At 48.5% G+C, this 20,305-nt stretch overlaps 1 long non-coding RNA gene across 1 annotated transcript; it reads left to right on the top strand.

The window, feature by feature from the left end:
• The first annotated feature begins 5,234 nt into the window (after window positions 1-5,234).
• On the top strand, window positions 5,235-9,526 carry LOC110202694 (uncharacterized). The gene is made up of 4 exons (XR_002322779.2): window positions 5,235-5,536; window positions 7,198-7,317; window positions 8,341-8,431; window positions 9,322-9,526. It is a non-coding gene; the product is annotated as an uncharacterized LOC110202694 (long non-coding RNA).
• The last annotated feature ends 10,779 nt before the right edge of the window (window positions 9,527-20,305 follow it).

The following is a 20,305-nucleotide window of genomic DNA, read 5'->3' as shown; positions in this document are numbered from 1 at the left end:
AAGAAGAAGAAGAAGAAGAAGAAGAAGAAGAAGAAGAAGAAGAGAAGAAGAAGAAGAAGGAAGGAAGGAAGGAGAAAAACGACTTGGAGCCAGAGTACAGGCTCTGGGCCTGGGATGAGAGGACTGGGGCACCATCGTATTGGAAGGGCTGTCAGGTAGAATGCGGAGAACACTCGGTCTCCTTAGCTCCAGGGATTGGGGTGAGAGAGAAGGGCCTGTTTGGGCTGAGCCAAATCTGAAAGGCCAAGGGCAATGTGAAAGGGCACTCTGCCGAGGGGGGAGTACCTTAGCCCACTCAAGCCACTTTCAAGCCCAGGCTGCTCCAACTGTTTTGGCTTGCTCTCTGTGGATTGGTAGCACCCATGACAGTGCCATGAACCAGCTTCATACCTAATAAATGCTTACTGAATTGAAGTGAAATGAATTGTTAGGGCTGGAGACAGCTCGTGTTCTCTGCTCTGGGATGTCTGAAGTGTTCACCCTATGCTGAGGGGAATTCTGGGAAACAAGCCTGGAATAATGCCCAGGCTTGGCATCATTGGTGAGGTCCATCCTCCACTCAGTCGCCAAATTAATCTGCCTGACTTGGCCAAGTCACTCCCCTGTACTCCAGGGGTTCCCTATCACCTGAAGGGTCAAATACAAAATCCTCTGATATTCAAAGCCCTTTTAAAACCCATCACGAAGTGGCCCCTTCCTACCTTTGCAGGTTTCTTATACCATCTACATCCTCTACAATGGCTTCCTGGCTGTCCCACATCTCCTGACTCAGGGCATTTGCTCTGGCTGTCTGCCATGCCCAGAATGCTCTCCCTTCTCATCTCGGCCTTCTGGTTTCTCTGGCTTCCTTCAAGTTCTAGCTAAAAACCTGCCTTCTGTGAGAAGCCTTTCCTGATCCCCTTATGCTAACACCCTCCTTCTGAGACTGTCCCCACTTTCTTCTGGGGCCATCTTGTTGGTGCAGAGTTGTTTTCATATTGTGTCCCCCATTAGACTGGGAGGTCCTTGGGGGCATGGATGGCACTTTGCCTTTCTTCACATCCCCAGCCCTTAGCACAGAAGAGGTATTTAATAAAAGCTTGTCAAGCGACTGACTGGTAGGTCTAGTTCAGCTCCTCCAAACAGCAGAAGTCCACTGACCTTGCACTTGAGAGAAGAGCCTGAGTTAGGACTGAGTTTCCCAGGATTGACCCCTCCCTCCTCTGGCATCTTCCTTCCTTCTGGGGCCACTGGAAGCAGGTCCATGTGGAGGTCTTGGGGCTGCCTGAACCCTGGAGGGCAAGGAGCAAAGACACACAGTAGGTCAACACAGTGCATTTCTCAGTTGGGGAGCTGACGGGTCAAGAAAGGAGAAATGATGTTTTGGGATCTCCCATTCTAAGAGGAGCCAAATAGGCTTGAAAACATTGGACCGCATTCCTCAAAGGGGCACCCAGAGTTCACAAGAGGACCAGAAGGGCAGGTGAGTCAAGTCAAATCAACAAGCTTTATTAACTTCCTACTCTGTGCCAGTCACTGTGTTAAGCATTTGGGGGAAGGGGGGTGGAGATACAAGGAATGGCAAAACACCTTCCCTGCCTTTCAAGGAGCTTACAGTCTAATGGGGGAGATTTATCTAAGCTCAATAGCTGATGTTCTCAGAGGGAAGGCACTGAGTTTCAGGAGGAGCTCCAAAGGCTTCTTGAAGTAGGTTGGACTGTAGCTGAGCCACGAAGGGGGCCACTGAAGCCAGGAGGACGAGAGAAGGAGCGAGATCACAGTCCTGGCCTGGAGGATGGCCAGAGAGACGCAGCGGGGATCCTGGGTGAGGAACAACAGGGACACCAGCATCACAGAGTATGTGGAAGGAGACATGAAAGATAGGAAGGAGCCAGGCCGTGTGTGTGTGTGTGTGTGTGTGTGTGTGTAGGATGGACTGGAGCAGGGGGAGATGAGGCAGGGAGACCAACCAGCAGGCTTTGTCCTGGCCTGTAGGGGGTGAGGTCTGGAGCCTACCAAGCCTGTCCTCAGAGGCCTTCTAGTACAAACCTTTCATTTTACAGAGGGGGAGACTGAGGCCCAGGAGAAGATCCATGCCTTTTCCTACATCATAAGAACTGTATAAAAGGAGGCAGGATTTGAATTCCACCCTCTAATTCTCAACCTCCAGCCATCTCTGTTCTCTACCAGGACCCCAGCACCCTAGAATTCCAGGCTTCCAGGGCCTCTAACTCACCCTCTGCCTGGACATCCAGTCATTCACAGGCTTTAGAGCACCTACCGTAGTAACCTGGTTAGGACTGAATTAGGCTGCTTGGAGATTTAGGAATTCCATTGACAAAAGCCTGGAGGTGGGAATCATATTGTGCAGTCTGATGAGACCCTAGAGGAATTCCTGAAGTGATAGTGGGTGATTCTGGAGGGAGACAGGGCCTGTGGTCAAACTGTGCACTGTTGATCTGGGCTGGGTGGGCTGAGTGGGATGACACACTATCAGATGATGAAGCCTATTGGTAACTGACCAGAGAAATGAAAGTGAATTCAATGTTCATACCATTTGGAGAAGCCTCTGCTCTCTGCCCCGGGCTGCCCACCGTCACTGCCTTTGTGTGTTCACCATTGTTCCCTAGTGACCATTTACCTCCTGTCTGGTGGCTGATTCCTGAACCTCTGAGTCCCCCCCCCCCACCCCTAGTGGGGACCAACACCAATGGGCACTGAATTCCACAGTCTGTTTCTGCCCTCCAGTACAAACTGTCTGAAAACACAGGGTCCCACAGACCAGCTGCCCAGGGCCTCAGTGGAGCCCCAGGTTAGGCAGCTGGAGAGGCAACCAGGCAGAACCTCAGCCCCTAATCCTGTTGTTCTAGAGACTAGGTAGGGAAAGTAAGAGGCCAACATCTGGATGGAAAAGAGGGCCAGCTGTGCTTCAGATGTGGTCATCTACCCAGGGGCTCCTGAGATCTGAAGGGGCCAAGGAGGAGCTATGGAAATGGAGTGTTGGCTAAGGGAGACCTGAGGCTCTCAGCAGGGAGGAAGGGTCAAACCCAGGGCTCAGATCAGGAAGTGTTCTCAGTTAGGAAAAAAGTCCAGATGTGTAGTGCCTTAAAGTCAAGTCCAAGTGACCTGAGCCATTCCATAGATGGGGTGTTTCTGAGAGTCCAAAAGGTAAGGCTTCTCAGTGGCTGTTTCCCATCCTTTTTGGTCAAAATCCTCTCTCTCTATGACTAAGCCATCTTTTGACACAATGTTCATTTCATATCCTGTTCTTCCTGACAACACACTTAATTCCCTTTTCAATAAGCCAGACACAATCTGCTTTCTAGAATTGTGGATTTAGAGCAAAAATGGAACTCAGAGGTCTTCTAGTGCAAGCCTTTCATTTCACAAGGAGGAAAACTGAGGCCCAGAGCCAGTTCTCTGCCTTTTCCAAAAATCCCAAACATTGTTAAAAAAGGAGACAGGATTTGAATACATATATGCTCTAACTCCTAACATACATCCCCCTTTCGACTGTACCAGGACCCCAACATCCTAGAATGCCAGCTTTTCTCCAGGGCCGCTCACTGTCACCCTTTGGGCAGCCAGGCATTCCACTTCCTTTGGGGCTGCTGCTGCTGCAGGGAGCAATAAGAGAGATGAGGAGGCAGGGTCTCAACTCGCAGGAGTCAGGTGAGGGACAAAATGGTTCTATATACCTAGCATCATGTGATAGTTCTACAAAGCATGTGAGAAGAGCTGCTTTAATCCGAAGGAGGGAAAGATTGCAGAAAGGCTTCATAGAGGAGATGGCGTGTGACTGTGGTCCTTTAAACATGGGTAGGACTGAATTTGTATGACTGGGTGGTGAAGTGTACTCCAGATGGATACCATACTCCAGCATGGCCAAAGGCCCAGAGGTAGGAAACCATATGCTGTAGCCAGGGCTGGCTAGAACACAAGGGTACATGAAGGAGAACAGTGTGAGGTTAGGGGAAGGACACAGGTTTGAGCCACCCTGCAGGCTATGGGCCTGGGATGAGAGGGGTGAGGTGCTATCATACTGGAAGGGCTGTCAGGTGGAAGAGGAAGAACACTTGGTCTCCTTAGCCCCAGGGATCCAGGGTGCTTGAGAAGGGCCCATTTGGAGGAGTCCCAAATAGCAGTGGGTGACTGGAGGAGCAATCTTAGCCTCCTAGGGCTTCTGGGAAGCTCCCTGTCCCTGGAGGATTTTAAGCACAGGTCTCTCCAACTATTTTGGATTTTGTCTGAGTGTATGCCTTCCACCTAGGACCAGGCCTGGCATCAGATCAGCACCCAGCAAATGCTTCTTGAAATGAATTTAATTTGGATAGAGCACCAGCCCTGAAGCCAGGAGGACCTGAGTTCAAATCTGGCCTCAGACCAAACACTTGACACTTACTAGCTGTGTGACCATGGGCAAGTCACTTAACCCCAATTACTTAAAAAAAAAAACCAAACAAACAACCAACCAAACAAAAAAAGAAATGAATTTAATTGAAATGACCAGAATTGTCAGGGCCACAGCTCCAGGGGAAGTTGGGATTGGGAAACCTCAGAAATGCCTGTCCCATTTCCTTAGAAGATTCTATCCTTTGAGCTAATACAACCATTCAATCTGGGACTATTGGAAATGGGGGGCTAGGGAAATGAAAATGAATTCAGTGTTTACCATTTGGGGACTTCCCCGTTCTCTGGCCCAGGCTGCTTGACCTCACTGCCTCTGTGTGCTCACAATGGGCTGTTCCCTAGTGACCATCTGCCAGGCCCTGCCCGGTGACTGGGGGTGGGGGGAGTGGGAGGGGAACAGGCAAGGCTTGAAGCCTTAAGCTTTGTGAGCCCCCTCTGACTGGGGCCAGCACTAGTGATCACTAAATTCTTTGCTAAAGGCTCATTCCACTTTGGGGGAACTCTGGTTAAGACCTGTCCTCTACTATCTAGGCTAAATCTGCCCCCAGGCTACCTCACACACACACACACACACACACACACACACACACATACACGGAATTGCCATTAAGAAATGGAGGGAGACTTAGTGTCCTCCTCACCCCAAGGGCGTTGGGAAGCCCAATATCTGCTACTGGACCACTGGCTCCCTTCTAGCCATCTTAGAGGGGTATAACTACTGTGGAGAAGGGACTTGGCATCCCTGCCACCACCCACCCTGACTGTCTACTACCTGCCACCTGCTGGGCAGCCAACACAGGGAACTCAAGTAAGGAAGGTTCCCAAGAGTGAGAAAGAACGAATGTGTTCTTGGCCAAAAAACCCCACTTCTACCATGTCCTCTCAGCCCCTGCACAGACAGTCTGGTGTCAGGAATCCTTGGCATTAGGAACAGTGTGCCAGTCCTCTGTTAGCCCCACATCCCCGACTACTGGCCTTGCTTCCAACCTGACCCCCAATGCCACCCTGAGGAGGACTGCCCTGCTGACAAGTCCACTGGAGGCTACTGCAGGCCCAAGCTGTCCAGCAGACATCGAAAAGCCAGCCAAGAAAGATTTCAACATGCGCGCGCCTGGTTCAAACTCAAGTATGAAGACATCAGAAAGAGGTATGGTTTCATCGCCGGAAATGCCAGGAAAGTAGATGCTTCACGTCTGCCCATTGCGACCTACCTCATTTGTGGGGGGTCTCCCCTAAGAGCACGGCTGTCTGCCTTTGCTACTTGGATCCCCAGTGCTTGGCACATGGCAAGCCTTTCAATGCTTTCCCCTTCATTCATCCCTTCATCTAACCTAAGGCCCTCATTTACAGATCAGGAAACTGAGGCCCCGTGAAATGAAGCAACAAGGCAGAGTCACATAGGTGAACGTTGGCATAGCTAAGAATGGGAATCCAGGTCGTGTGATTGCAAAATCACTGGTCTTCTCATGCTTTACGAGTCCATTAGAGATGCAAAGAAAGGGTCATTAAAGCAATGGCTGACACATACAGAGCTTGAAGGAAGTTTGTTTGCCAGGCATCATCATAAATGTGTATACATGCACGTGCACGTCTGTTCTCTTTTGCGCCTCCTGACAATCCTGTGAGTAGGTGCTTGCACCATTATTAGGACATTTTTACAGATGGGGAACCTTAGATTCCATAAGGGAAGGATGAGGGGGAAGGGATCTTCTTGATGGGCATTACGCCAGCATTCATGGCATCTAAGGCGGTCCTTCAAGGATCATAGAGAATTCAATAAGTAGCAAAGTGGGTGAAGGCAATTCTAGGCATAGAGAAGAGACCAAGCAGTGGTGTGGCCGTGAGAAGGTGTCCATTTTGGTCAAATGTGTAGGAAATGGTGTGGGATATCCTTGGAATGACACCAAGGGTGACAGCACTTTGTGGTGGGTCTAGTTAAAGTGCTCAAAAAAGGAGAAAGCCACGGACTTTGAGCTGGAGAGGAGAGGTTCCCAGGACTGAGCCCTCCATTGTAGGCACTTTCTTTCTCTCTGGGCTCACTTGGGAGCAAGGCTAGGAGTGGGCCTCCTTACAGCCTCAGTCCTAGAGGGCAATGAGACAGAAAATATGTTAGCACTGTCTTCCCCAGGCCTGGGAATCGACTTGCCAAGGAAGGAGAAAGGTGTTTTGATATCTCTTATGTAAGGTTTGCAGAGGATTGGACTGTGTTTCCCAAAGTTCACAAGAAGATTAACGAGGCAGGAGAATAGGCTGTGGTCACACACCTGCCAAGCCAGTCACCCTGGCTGGCCCCCCCTCCTTGGTGAAATTCTGGAGACTAGGGAGGGAAATGCAGTTTGGCATCTGGATGGGAGATCCTTGGAGAGGGCCAACCCTACTTCACACATGCTAGTCTATCCGGGGGCTCCTCATTCCTGGGAGCTGGGCTCTTGAAGGGGTAGAGGGTGAGGTGTGGGGCACAGCTGGACTGCCTGGGAGAGGCCTCAGCCTGAGGATCTCAGCAGGACAGAAATTAGGCTAACCCCAGGGCTCAGCTCAGGGGAGTTCAGCACAAAGGGACAAAGGCCCAGTTGGCTGAAAGGACAAAAAGGGAAATCCAAGGGAGTGGAGCCATGCCCTCTGACTGGGCTTGCAGCTGGTAGTTTTAGATCCCCAAAGGGTTAAGGCAGTGTTCCCTGAGTCGAGCCACTCAGTGGCTTTCTCCCATCCTTTGTGTTCAAAGCCCAGGGACTGAACCTGTTTTGGAAAACCTTTCCATTTCAGTGGCTATTCTTGCAAATAGGACCCATTTGATTCCTCCGTCAACAGGTTGGACACTTCTGATCTGCCTTTCTTGGATCACAGATTTTGAGTAGAGAGGAACCTCAAAGATCTTTCAGTAACAAACCTTGCATTTTACAGAGGAGGAGAACTGAGGCCCAGGTGGAGGTATGTGCCTTTCCAAAATTACAGTGGTTCTAAAAAGGGGAGGCAGGATCTGAATGGATCTCCTCTGACTCCCATCTCCCAGCCCTCTCTGTACCAGGACCCCACTACCCTAGAAGACCAGGCTTCTGGGCTCCCAACTGTCACCCTCTGGATAGCCAGTCATTCAAAGATTCTAGAGCATCACCTCAGGGCGGCTGCTGCAGTGGGCAGTGAGAGAGGAAGAGGAGGGAGGCTTCCAGCCCTTGGATGTTGCAGTGAGGGACATAATGATAATACAGACAAGCAAGTGCTATCTAGAATAATGGAAAAGCCCTGTGACCATTGTGAAGATGGCCACATTAGTACACAGGAGGGAAAGGTTCTATGTGGGCAGAGAAATCGGGAAAGGTTTCACAGAGGAGATGGTATGTGACTGTGGCCTTGAAAAATGAGGAGGGCTTAATTAGGCTAACTGGAGGTGAAGGGCACTCCAGACAGAGTGGGCAGCCTGGGCAAAGGCCCAGAGGTGAGACATCATTTTGTGTAGTCAGGACACGGTCAAAAGGACACTGGGCTGCTTAGAGCTGGACTGCAGCCTCTGGGGCCCCTTATAATTGGTATCCTTGAGTGCAGGGTGCTTGAGGGGGCCACAAGGGCCATGGTAGGGCAGGGCCCCAACAAATGGTGTGTGTGGATTTTGCCTCATGAGATTCCAAGTGCAGCAAAGTCCAGCTATTGGGGTTTTTGTCTCTGTGTGTCCCTGGCACTTGGGAGACATGGCCTGGCACCGGAGTGGCGCTTTGTAAATGCTGGTTGAATTGAATTGTTTGGGCTGAAGCAGAAGGACCCATGCTGCACTAGCTGGAATTTAGGGACCCCTTCCCTCTGGATTCTATCCTTCTATTAGCTATTGTGGCTATAGTTAACTCCGGCTAGAGAAATTAAAATAATTTAAATGCTTATCATTTGGGGAAGCCCCTGCTCTCTGCCCAGGGCTGTCCAACTCCACTGCCTTTGTGGGCTCACTGTGGGCCATTTCCCTAGTGTCCATTTGCCTCCTGCCTGGCGGCTGATCTCTGAGCCTGGGAGCCCTCTCTGACTGGGGACCAGCATCAGCGGGTACTGAATTCCACAGGTATGTTTCTGAGCTCCTAACCAAACATTCTAAACATGCAGTGCCATATGGAACAGCTAGCTACCCAGGGCCCCAGCAAAGCCCCAAGTTAGCTGTCCTGAGCAGCGAGACAGCCAGGCTGCAGAATGCCAGCCACGTCCCTGGTTTGTTCCAGCACTGGGCTTATACACCTGTCACCCAATCACAGATTCTCTGGGTGCTAAGGGCACCTAGGGACTATTTCTTTTAATCCATCCTGAAGCTGGCTGTGAATCTCTATCTGCAACTACTGTATCCCAAAGAGGTTATTCAGCCTCTTCTCTAGGACCCCAAACTAGGTGAAATGACCATACTGAGGCCTCCCATTCCTGCTTAGGTTCTATCCCCTGACCTCCAAGATAAATCAGCCCTTAGGAAACTCCACAGGATGATAGGAACCCAGAGTTAAAAGGCAAGTAAGTGGCATCCTGATCCCAAGAGGGCCTGGCCAAAGCAGGGGCCCTCTCCTCTCAGACAACTGGCCCCAACATTATGTCAGGAAGGACTTGATCCCTGCTGAGTCTAGCTGTCTAGCTGTCCAATGCCCCAGGCCCTGTCATCAGCAGCCGCTAAGGACCTATCTAATAAAGCTCTCACTCTCCAATGTGGCCCATCGTCAGACAGGATTTTATCACTGGAGATGCCAGGGAAAGAAGCTGCTTTACCATCTGCTTGGCATCTGCCCCGCCAGGGGAACCTCCTGTATGGGTTGTCTCTATCAGAATGGGGGTTCTTCTGGAGAGCCAGGAACATCTGGCTTTTGCTTTGATCCCCAGGTCATAGCCCAGTGCTTGGCACCTAATAAGTAAGCTCTTCACAAATGCTCTTTCTTTCATTTCTCCCTTCATCTAGTCTAACTCCTCCCTTTGCAGATCAGGAAACCGAAGCCCTGTGAAATGAAATGACAAGGCACAGTCACCTAAGTAAAAACTGGCAGAGCTGGGAATGGGAATCCAGGTCATGTGATTCCAAAGCCACCTTTTTTTAATGTTTCACGAATACGTGAGAGAAGCAGCTGGTGGCACCACAGACGGACCTCTAGGCCTGGAGTCAAGAAGACCTGAATTAAAATTTGGCGTCAGACACTTGCTAGCTGTGTGACCTTGGGCAAATCACTTTGCTTCTGTCTGCCTCAGTTTCCCCAACTGTAAAATGGGGATAACAGCACCTACCTTTCAGGGTTGTTGGGAGGATCAAATGAAATATTTGTAAAAAGCACTGCATGCCAGAACAGTAGGCATTTAATAAATGCTTGTTCCCTTCCTTACCATGATAACAATGCCTGGCATCTGCAGTGCTTGGAGCACCATGTATGGGCATCCCCATTGGTGTGACTCCCCCTTTGAAAGGAGGTGATGTGGCCATTATGAGGATGTTTGGGGAGATAAGGAAACTGAGGCTGCATAAAGGATATGTGAGGGGCCCAGGACACCAGAACTCAGGGCATCTGATGTGGGCTGTGAGGGTTCGTCACTAAATTCACACGATTCTGCAAGATGGGCAGAGGGAATTTCCAGCACAGAGAACATGGGAGCAAGAAGGTAGGAGAGTGTGCACTTGATTAGGTGGACAGGGTGAGACAAGCCTGGAATGGTGCCAAGGGTGATGCCACTTTGGGGAGATGCCCAGGAGGGAGGAAGTTCAGGACTGACTGAGTCTCCAGGACTGAACCCACCAACCTTCGGCATCTTCCTTCCTTCTGTGTCTCCTGGAATCAGGCCCAGGAGAGCAAGGGGCAGAGGGATATATGGGGGAGGGATATCACAATGGGGTATAACTGGGGGAGCCGACAGCCAAGGAAGGCGAAATGTTGTTTTGGACTTTCACATTCTGAGCAGAGCCAACTGAGACCCGGGCTTGGGAAAGACTGGACCATGTTTCCCGAACAGGCAGCCACAGTTCACAAGACCCCTAGGGCCCAGGTGGGGAGGCTGGGCTGCGACACCAGCTTTGCCTGTGACCCTGGACACCCATCATGTCATTCTGAAGAATAGGAAGGAAAGGCCTGCATCTGGATGGGAGACATCTGCCCAATGAAGAGAGGGCCCTGGCTCCTCGTTCCTGGGAGCTAGGATCCCAGCTGGCAAAGGGGCATGAAGTGGGTGTGGGGTGATTGTGAGGGAGAAGGGAATTGGCGAGGGGAGGCCTGAGGCTTTCAGCAGGGGCCAGGGTGAGTGTCAAGGGACAAATGCCCTTCCAGCTGTCTGGAAGAATGGAAAGGGGAAATCAGGTGAACTCAACCATTTCTCCTGGGACCAGAACAGGCAAAGGCAGCACCCTCGAGGCTGGGACACTGAGTGGCTGGCTCCCATCTGTTTTGTCCAGAGCCCCGTCTCCCAGGGAGCAGACCATCTTCAGAGAACATTTCCATCTGGGTGTCTATTCTCTCTAATAAGTCATACTGAATTCTCTTTTCAATAGGCCAGACACTTCCTAGCTAGTTTTCTAGAGATCACTGATTGAGAGTAGAATGGGACCTCAGAGGTCTTCAAGTACAAATCTTTCATTTTACAGGGAGGGAAACTGAGTCTCGGATGGAGGCTGTGCCTTTTCCAAAGTCACAAGAGTTGTTAAATGGGGAAACAGGATTTGAATGTCCATCCTCTTACTGCTAACTCCCAGCCCTTTCTGGACTCTACAAGGACCTCAAATACTCTAGAATGCCAGGCTTCCAGGGCCACTAACTGTCACCCTCTGGATATCTAGTCATTTGAAAATTCTACAGCACCTTCTCAGGGCTGCTGCTGCTGCTGCAGTGTGGGTGAGAGAGAAGGAGTGTCTGAGCCATTGGGGGTGAGGTGAGGGTCACAGGGGTAATGAATCCCTGAGCATCTGAATCCCCTCTGAGTGGGGATTGGAATGAGTGGGCATTGAATTCTACAGGTATCTTTCTGTCCTCTCCAAAAGGTCTGAACACAAGCTGTCACTGAGAGAAGCCACCGAGGGCCCTCGCAGTCTCGTGTTAGCTGCCCTGAGTGGCTAGGCAGCAAGGCTGTAGAATGCCAGCAGCGTCCCTGCCTTGTTTCTGAACTTGGCCTAAATTCCTGGACCTGCCTGAGAATCACTGCATTTCCCTCAAAGTTGTTGCCTCTCATTTGCTCAAGGCCTCCACTCCTGAGGCAATTGGTCCCACTTTTAGGCAACTTTCTTGCTTTGGGCCTTTCCCTGCTTGTCCAAGACCAGTCTTCACGGGGTGACAGGAGAACTAATATGAAGTGAGAAAGGAGCCCTGGGAATGGCAGCCTCTCCCTCCTGCCCCCATGAATGGCCCTGATTCTCCTTGGCAGTCATAGCTATCTTAAGAGGGAGAAACCACCGTGAAGAAGGCACCTACTATCCTTGTCATCACCAACGCTAGCAACCAACTGCTAGCGGCATGTGTGTCTTTGGCCCATTAACCAGCGCTACCCTCTGCACTGTACCTCTTCTCCCACTACTGTAGAGGCAGCCCAGGTTCCTGAGAACCAGAAGGCCTGGGAATACCAACCATAGGAGCATTGGCCTTGCTTCAGTCTGGCTCCCCCAGGCATGGCATGACATAACACTTGTAGAAAATGGTATCTTCACCACTACCTACCACCTACAGCTGGGCATCAGGTGAGACAGTACCAAAAAAATGGGCTTTAAAGGAACACAGAGGAATTAGATGGGGGACAAGGTGGGTGGAGGTTCTCACTGACACAGAGAACAGAACAGGCAAAGGTGTGGTGGTGGGAGAGTGTACAAATAGTCCCATTTGCCTGAATGCAGAGGGGAATGGTGTAAGACAAGCCTGGAATGATGTCAAGGGTGAGGCCACATTTTGGAGGGCCTAGAAGTTTCTTCAAAATGTAGACAAATGCTTACATTGCCCTTGATGGAGGAGGTGGTAAAGTTTCTCTTAGTCCACTCCAGGCCTCCTTTGAAACTCTGACATCCCTTCCCAGCTTTGTCACTTCCCCTCTGGGCCTCAGTTGCTGGTCTGGAAAAGGAGGCTGCTGGGTTGGATGACCTCTGACCCAAGTGTTCCTAGAATCTGAGGCTTTGCACGGCCCACTTCTCAGGCAATGTTGCAATGTTTCTGGGGCTTCACCAGAGCTGCCTTTCTAGCTCTATCTTGCCTCACATACACCATGAACTGGGAATCCTTGAGCCTCTGGGGGGGCGTGGCTTGGCGAGATGATACCTGGGTTTGGGTTTTACCTCTGCCTCTTGCTGGCTTGCTGTGGACAATGCACTGCCCCTTTCTGAGTCTTACTTTGTTCAGCCACAAGATGGATGCTAACACCTCCCAGGTGGTTGCTAGGAAATGACTTATCGAAATCCAACACAAAAAGCAGGCATTCAGTGTCTCCCATGGGCAAGAGTCTGGGGCTACAAAGATAGAGATGAAGCGGCTCTTGTTCTGGGGAAGGGAGGGGGCCTAAAATGTGCCCCTCATTAAACTGGTGTTGTTAGCAGCTACTGCCCTTTGCTGGCCTCGGTGCCTTTTCTCTGGCTCCTCTGACAGATTAACCCAGTCCCGTGAGTTTTTGCAACTGGATTCTAAATTCTTGAGGAATGCCACCCCTGTGCTAGTATATTTTTCATATCAGCTAAAGCAACACTAACCAGACTGGAGTAGGGCTCATTTCAAGAAAAGGAAGTACCCTTTTAACAATGTTTTGCCAAAGGAATGCCATTTGTCTGATCCTTGACCTTGATTTGGGGGTCTCAGTCCCAGGTAGACCATGGCCCAGTAACTGTCTAATATCTGAGTAAGCTTTTCTATGGTAGAGCAACATTCAACAACCTTCAATGGCTCCCTGTTGCGTCTAAGACAACGTGAACATGTCAAGCCCTCCGCCTGGCCTTTAAGGCTCTTCTCAGTCTGGCTTCCACATCTGTTTCTAGCCTGATTTCTCATCGCCACCAATTCTTACTCAGTGCATACCAACCAAACCAATCTGCCCGCTCTTTGTAACCCATGTCTGGAAGGCAGTCTCCCCCTTACCTTGGCTTCACAGGTCTCTCATCTTCAAAGCTTGGCTTGAAGCTCCCTGTCCTCTGGAAGGCATTTCCCTCAGCTGCACTTAAATACATTTCCTTGTTCCAGAAGGTTCCAGGAGGGCACGTTTCTTGGCACATGGCAGACCTGAGTATGTGGGTTTCCTCTTCAGTCCCACCTGCCAGTACCCTAGAATTGCCCCCCCACCCCACCCCCAGCCTCCAGCAGAGTAGGGTCTGAGTCTCTGAGGGGGAAAGCTGCAGGCAGAACAGGAAAGGGCCCCAGGCCACCTGCCGAGAAGGGCCAAGGCTCTTGTGTTCTTGCCCCACCTGGTGGCTTTAGCTGTAAACTCACTCGTGGTCTAGCTCTCTGAATTGCTGGGCGTCTCCCAACTGCAGGGGCATGAGAGGTAACGAAGAAGGCTGAGACAGGCCAACAATGAAATTCTTAATCAACTACTGAGAAACTGGTGTGAGGCCGGACCCCACTACCTCTCAGCTGGACTACTGCAACAGCTTCCTCCTTGGTCTCCCTGACTCCACTCCCTTCTTTTTCCTTTCTATCCCCAGCCAGATGCTGCAGGCCTACTCCTAAAGCCCAGATGTGACCTTGTCACCCCTTCATTCTAATGCCTCTGACCTAAAGTCCCCATCCTGGAACTACCGCTACCTGTGTGGATGGGCTCAAGCCTGCTCCCATGCCCATGCCCAAGAAGCTCTCCATCCTCCCCAGGGAGTTCTTTTCTTCCAGGCCTAGCTCCACAGTCCTTTCCACTATACATACAGGCTTCTAGACTGCTTCCAGCTGAAAGGATGCTCCCCAGAGCCCTTTGTCTGACTCTCTGCTTAGCCTCCAATGCTACCATCCTTCTATCAGTCTCCTTGGTGTTCACACCCAAATCCACCCAAGAAAATAGAAAGGGGAAAATGTAAGGAAGGAAAAAGAAAAATGTATCATTCTTAACCTCAGTATTTCTGACATCTGATACAATACCTTGTGCATGTTACACACTTGAATGAATGAATGAATGCTTGGTATTATAGAGGATAGAAGAGAGACCACAGTGCCCACCGCAATCTGACTGCCAAGTAAATGATAAACACCTGAATTCTCCAGTAGGGGAAACAGTCCAGAAATATGAGTGGGAAGTTTTCAAAGGGAGAAACCCAAACTATTAATAACTAGATGGAAAAGCTGGTTCCAAATCACTACTGATTAGAGAAATGGAAATTAAGCCAATCCTGGAGTTCCCCCTCACCCCTGTCAGACTGACATAGATGACCAAAGAGAGGGCAAATGCCAATTGTTGAAGGAGCTGTGAGGAAACAGGCCCACATTCACTGTCTTGGTCCAGGCATTCTGGAGAACATTCCTCACAGCTCCTTTGAGCCAGCAACATTACTACGAGGCCTAGTGGTAGACCTAACTAACTATAACCCTGCCAAAATGTCAAAGAAGGAGGAAAAGCACCTATATGTATAAAAATCTAGCTGTGTATTTTTATAGTGGCAAGGAGCTGGAAACAAATTGGAGAATAGGTGAGAAATTGTAGTATATGAAAGTAATGGAATGTTATATCAGGATAGTGCATAGAAGGCTGGGCTTGTGGTTAGGAAGACCTCAGTTTGAAATTGCCTCAGACAATATGTATGACCCTGGGCAAATCACTTGGCCTCTCAGCCTCAGTTTCCTCACCTGTAAAATATAATTATAAAATATGATAAATATAAAAATATAAAATAATAAATAACACCACCAAATGAAATAATATATGTAAATCACTCTGTAAACTTTAAAGCTAACTGGTATCATATCACCAAAAATGACATAAATGGTATCCCAGAAACCTGAGAAGAAATATATAAAGTGATGCAGAGTGAAGTAAGCAGAACCAGAAGAACCATTTATACAACAACATTATAAAGACAACATGAAAAGACTTGAGAATGCTCACGAATTTAAGGACCGGCTATTCCCTAACTGATGAAATTTGCTGCCAACTCCTTGTTGGAGAAGTGAGAGACTGAGGATGCAGAATAAAACACATGTTTTCAGCCACAGCCAATGTGGGAATTTGTTTAAATTGAGGATATATACTTGTTGCAAGGGGCTTTGGGGTTTTTTTTTCTTTTTCCAATAGTGGTACCAGAGGGCAAGGGATAGAGATAGGGATAGGATGACAAAGAGAAAAAGGAAAAAAACAGCCAGCATTTATACAAACATTTTACATGTATTATCTCGTTTGTTTCTCACAAAAGTCCTGTGAGATAGGTACTATGATTATCTCCATTTTTACAGATGAGGAAACTGAGGCTACCAAAGTAAATGACCTAAGGTCATACAAGTAGTGACTTGGCGTAGTGGATAGAGAGCTGGACTTGAGTTCAAATCTAGCTTCAGACACATTGTGGTGGGACCCTGGGCAAGTCACTTCACCTACCTCAACCTTACTTTCTTCATCTGTAAAATGGGGATAATAATAGCACCTATCTCTTGAGTTTTGTGAGAATCAAATGATAAGAGTATTTGTAAAGTGTTTTACAAACTTTAAAGCACTAAACAAATGCCATTATTCATTATTGGTAAGTAGTTAAGGCAAAATTCAAAGCCAGACCTTCCCACCTCCAAGTCTACTCTGCCTTAGATCACCACCCAGCTGCTTAGGGGGAATGGAGAAGAGGATCATCCAGGTACTTTTTTTTCCTTGAAAAAAAATTTTTTTTTGTTGGCTAGGCAATTGGGGTTAAGTGACTTGCCCAGGGTCACACAGCTAGTAAGTGTCGTGTCTGAGGCCGCATTTGAACTCAGGTCCTCCTGACTCCAAGGCCGGATCTCTATCCACTGTGCCACCTAGCTGCCCCTTGAAATTTTTTTTTTAATCAGTAAAAGTTTTCCTTCTCTCCTTCCTCTCATCTCTCCCCAAGGGAATGACAGAAAAAAATGTCATGTTGCAGACATGCATAGTGAAGCGAAACACATTTCCACAAATTGCCACACCCCAAAGAAAAGCGTGTGCCTCATTCTGTGTCCCAAGTCCTTCCTCCCTCAGTCAGTAGTCCAGGGTTGTGACTCATAACTGACCAGAATTCCAAAATTTTCTCAAGTTCTTTGTCTCTACCCCACTGGCTCACATTTCTTAGAGCACATTCACATACCATAACTTGCTCAGCCAGTCCCCACTTGATGGGCATCTGCTCAGATCTTTGCCACCTCAAAAAGAGCTAGAAATATTTTCATACATTCTCCTTGACTTTCTTTTGCTTCTGCTTAACCTTTCCCTTAATCTACCCTCCAAGTCCTCTGATTCTTCTTTCCTCCTATTTCCCTGGGGAGTGAAATATATTTCTGTACTCAACTGTGTGTGCATGTATGTGCATGCATGTGTACGTGTGTACATGCATGTGCGTGTGCATGTACATATATCCCTTCATCCTTTGACCAGTTCAGATGAAAGTGAAGGTCAGGTGTCAGTCACTTCCCCCACTTCCTCCTGGAGCACCCCAATTCTGTGAGCTCCTTTTTCCTAATGTTACTCTTTGGTCCCCTTTTCTACCCTTTCCTACTCTTTCCTACCCTTTGCATCCTCCTTTTCAAATGCAGCCAGAAGAGATCCCCTCCTTGGCGAAGCAGCATTTCTTCTGATTTAAATGTAAGCAGTTGGTCCTTGTTTAAGTCCCTTGTAATTGCTGGTTCAGCTTGACACTCCTGTATTTGAATCTCAGAGCTTCTCTACAGCCCTGGCAGTCCTTGAGTTCATTGAAGGCTCATTTTCCCTACCACCTCCAGGCCCAAAGTCCTCTGTAACCTAACTCCTCCATCCTTTGCAGCCTTTTTACACTTAGGCATTTCTATGTACCCTTTGGTCCAGGGACATCGGCCGCCTGGCTGTTTCTCCACTGTGACATACAATCTCAATGACTCAATCAGAGACAGCTAGAGAACATTGGGCATGGAGTCAAGAAAACCCAAGTTCAAATTCAGTCACTGACTAGCTGTGTCATCCTGGACAAGTCACTTTACCTCTGTCTGCTTCAGTTTCCTCCACTGTAAAATGAGGATCATAATAGTAGCTACCTCCTAGGGTTTTTATGATAAAAAATTGAGATATTGGTAAAGTACTTACCAGGGTCTGGAACATAGTAGAAACTTAAGAAATGCTTATTTTCTTCCTTTCTCCCTCCAATTCCATGTCTTTGGATTGGCTGACTCTCTTTTCCAGAATGCTCCTGTCTTCTCATCTGTACCTTCTAGTCTCCCCGGCTTCCTTTCATACTCAGCTCAAATCCTTTCTAATGGAGGAGATCTTTCTGGGTCCCCCACATTGCTAGTCCCTTCCCTGAATTTTCATCTACACTGTATATGTATATACATATACATATATATATGTGTGTGTGTGTATGTATATATATATCAATATATCTATATCTATATCTATCATATGTTATCTCCTCCGTTAGAGTGAGAGCTCTAGGGCAGGGGATACCTTTGCCTTTCTTTGTATTCCTAGCACTTAGCACAGTGCGTGGCACACAATAGGCACTTAATGTTTGGTGACTGAAAAGTTATATAAGATATAAGAATTTAATAATACAAGATATACTAGACAAGTGTTGAAGGGAGGAAATATTACTGTGGGTAATTATCTTCAGGGAAAGCTTCCTACAAGTGAGATTTGTCCTAAAAAACCCCCCAAAACTAGATAGAATATTAAAACCTACCAGCAAATATGGAGACTGTTTCTCTCTCAGCCAATTAGTCACTGAGCAATTCAGGGTAAGTGAATGAAACATCACATGCCTTGATTTCTCTGAGGCTTCCAGGCAAGCAAGAGCTGGAAAGCACCCTAATGGTCTTGGAGGCCAGTCCCCTTACTGTACATAGGAGGAAACTGAGGAACAGAAAGGGGAAATCATTTGCTCAAAGTCACAGGGGGCTAAGTGTCAAAGGCAGTATCTGAATCCGGGACCTCAGACTTTAAATCAAATGGTCGTCCACTGTAACAGGAGGGAGCCCCCTCCCCCCCAAAAAAAAGAAATCAAGAAAAAGCAAATAATAACTTAGTTTCATTTTTTGGAAAAAGAAACATAAAGTATCCAGCTTACTTTTTATATAAAAAAACAGGTGCATGGAAACTTCAAGCTATGCCACAAATTATTAAAAATGTTTCACAATTTTGTATTCTGGCCAGGAAAGGGATGGGGGTGGGTGGAGGAGAGAGAGAGCAAAGAAAGGCAGAAAAGGGGAGGGGCAATATGAGACCCCCTTTCATCAATGCCTGCTGAGCTCTCATTAGCTGCCAGCTGAGAACTGTCCTTTTCTGCCCTAGGAAACAGCTGGTATACTTTTCAATGCTTGCAGCTGCTTTTAGAAATAAGATTTGTTTGCCCATTGAATTCAGAAGCTTCTTAATGAAGGAATGGTTTAGGATTCTAGAATTTCCTTTAGAAGCCCAGCAAACCAAGACTAAAATGACCTGTCTCTAGGATCCCAGGTGAGAGGTGCCTGAGATTGCTAACAACTTCCAGAAGCCTGCATTAACATTCACAGTATGGCATGGGGCCTTGCTCTTGGAGAGATCAGGCAGCCTCTGTCCACAGTGCAGGTGTTGCACAATGTCTGGTTATATACTAAAACTCAGAAGTGGAGACCACCTGAGGCCAAGTAGTGCCTGTCCCAGAATCCCCACTGCAATAGCAGTGACAAGTGATCATCTTTTTCTTGAGGATATTTAGTGAGAAGGTATATACACAATCAAAATACCTATTCTTCAGTCTTGTCTCTCTTAGAACTGAAAGAAGTCATTCAGAATGTTCTAATGACTGACTGATCTTGAGTTTCCTCACAAGTGAATTTTAAACCAAAGGAACGAATAATGGGGGAATTGAGGTGGGAGGAAGATAGAGGAATATGAGTGGGGGAGGCTTTTCAAAGTTGTCCATAGAATCACAGGATGCTAAAGTTAGCAGAGTTCTTGAGGTTATCTAGTCCAACCTACTAATTCTACTGATGCCCACTGAGGTCTAGAGAAGGTCAGGGACTTTGTTAAGGCTCCCCCCACCTTTTAACATTTTAGGGCCACACCAGAGGCTTATCCTACCTAGTCTCTCCCGGCATTAGTGGCACAGACCAGTGTTGAGCCTCTGACCTTAGACACTTATTGGGTGACTCTAGACAAGTCACTTAACCTGTCTATGTCAGTTTTTCCATCTGTAAAATGAAGCTAATATTGTACCTGAACTCATAGGGTTGTGAGGATCAAACAAGATGTTTACAAAGGGTTTAATGTAGTGCCTGGCACATACCGAACTTCCTTCACTATTGAAAAGAATGGGCAACACAGAGCCAAGGTAGCAGAGCCCCTCACAGGATAGCTGAGGATGGTCTAAGAAAGAGTGCCAATATGAAAATGCCCGAGGCTGGAACATCCTGGTTTTGATACAAAACCCGAGGGCAGGACGGGGAGAGACCCATCGCGTGGGCTCAGTGTCCTGGCCAAAGGGGCTTCCCAACCTCCCTCGCAGAAACTGCCCGGCGGCTGCAGGGACAAAGCTACAGTCCCGCTTACTCGCACAAGCCTCGGTGCGGGAGGCTGCCGGGCAGCAGGCCCACCGGAACAGCTCCGGCAACGCAAACAGCCCAAAAGCTCAGGCCCAAGTAAGTGTTATTTAAATAACGCCCCGCCCCCGTCGCCCACGCTCGACACCGCCCAGTGTGCCGCGCCTTCGCGTGACGTCAAGAGCACCGGCAAGCTAAGTGGGCACGCCCCTTGCGGCTCATGCTGCTTCTCCATTGGCTGCTGAGCTCGATTTTTAAAAAGCCGAAGCGACTCCGCCTGGGCCTAGGCAACAGCACTGCGGCCCTGGCTCGCGTATTGGTTAGCTAAAGACCAA

This window comes from Phascolarctos cinereus, unplaced genomic scaffold (genome assembly GCF_003287225.1).
Source record: "Phascolarctos cinereus isolate Bilbo 61053 unplaced genomic scaffold, phaCin_HiC Scaffold_8;HRSCAF=390, whole genome shotgun sequence".
In the NCBI taxonomy this organism is placed as follows: Eukaryota; Metazoa; Chordata; class Mammalia; order Diprotodontia; family Phascolarctidae; genus Phascolarctos; species Phascolarctos cinereus.
The sequence above is the reverse complement of the archived record's forward strand: the minus strand, read 5'-3'. Positions and strand labels throughout refer to the sequence as shown.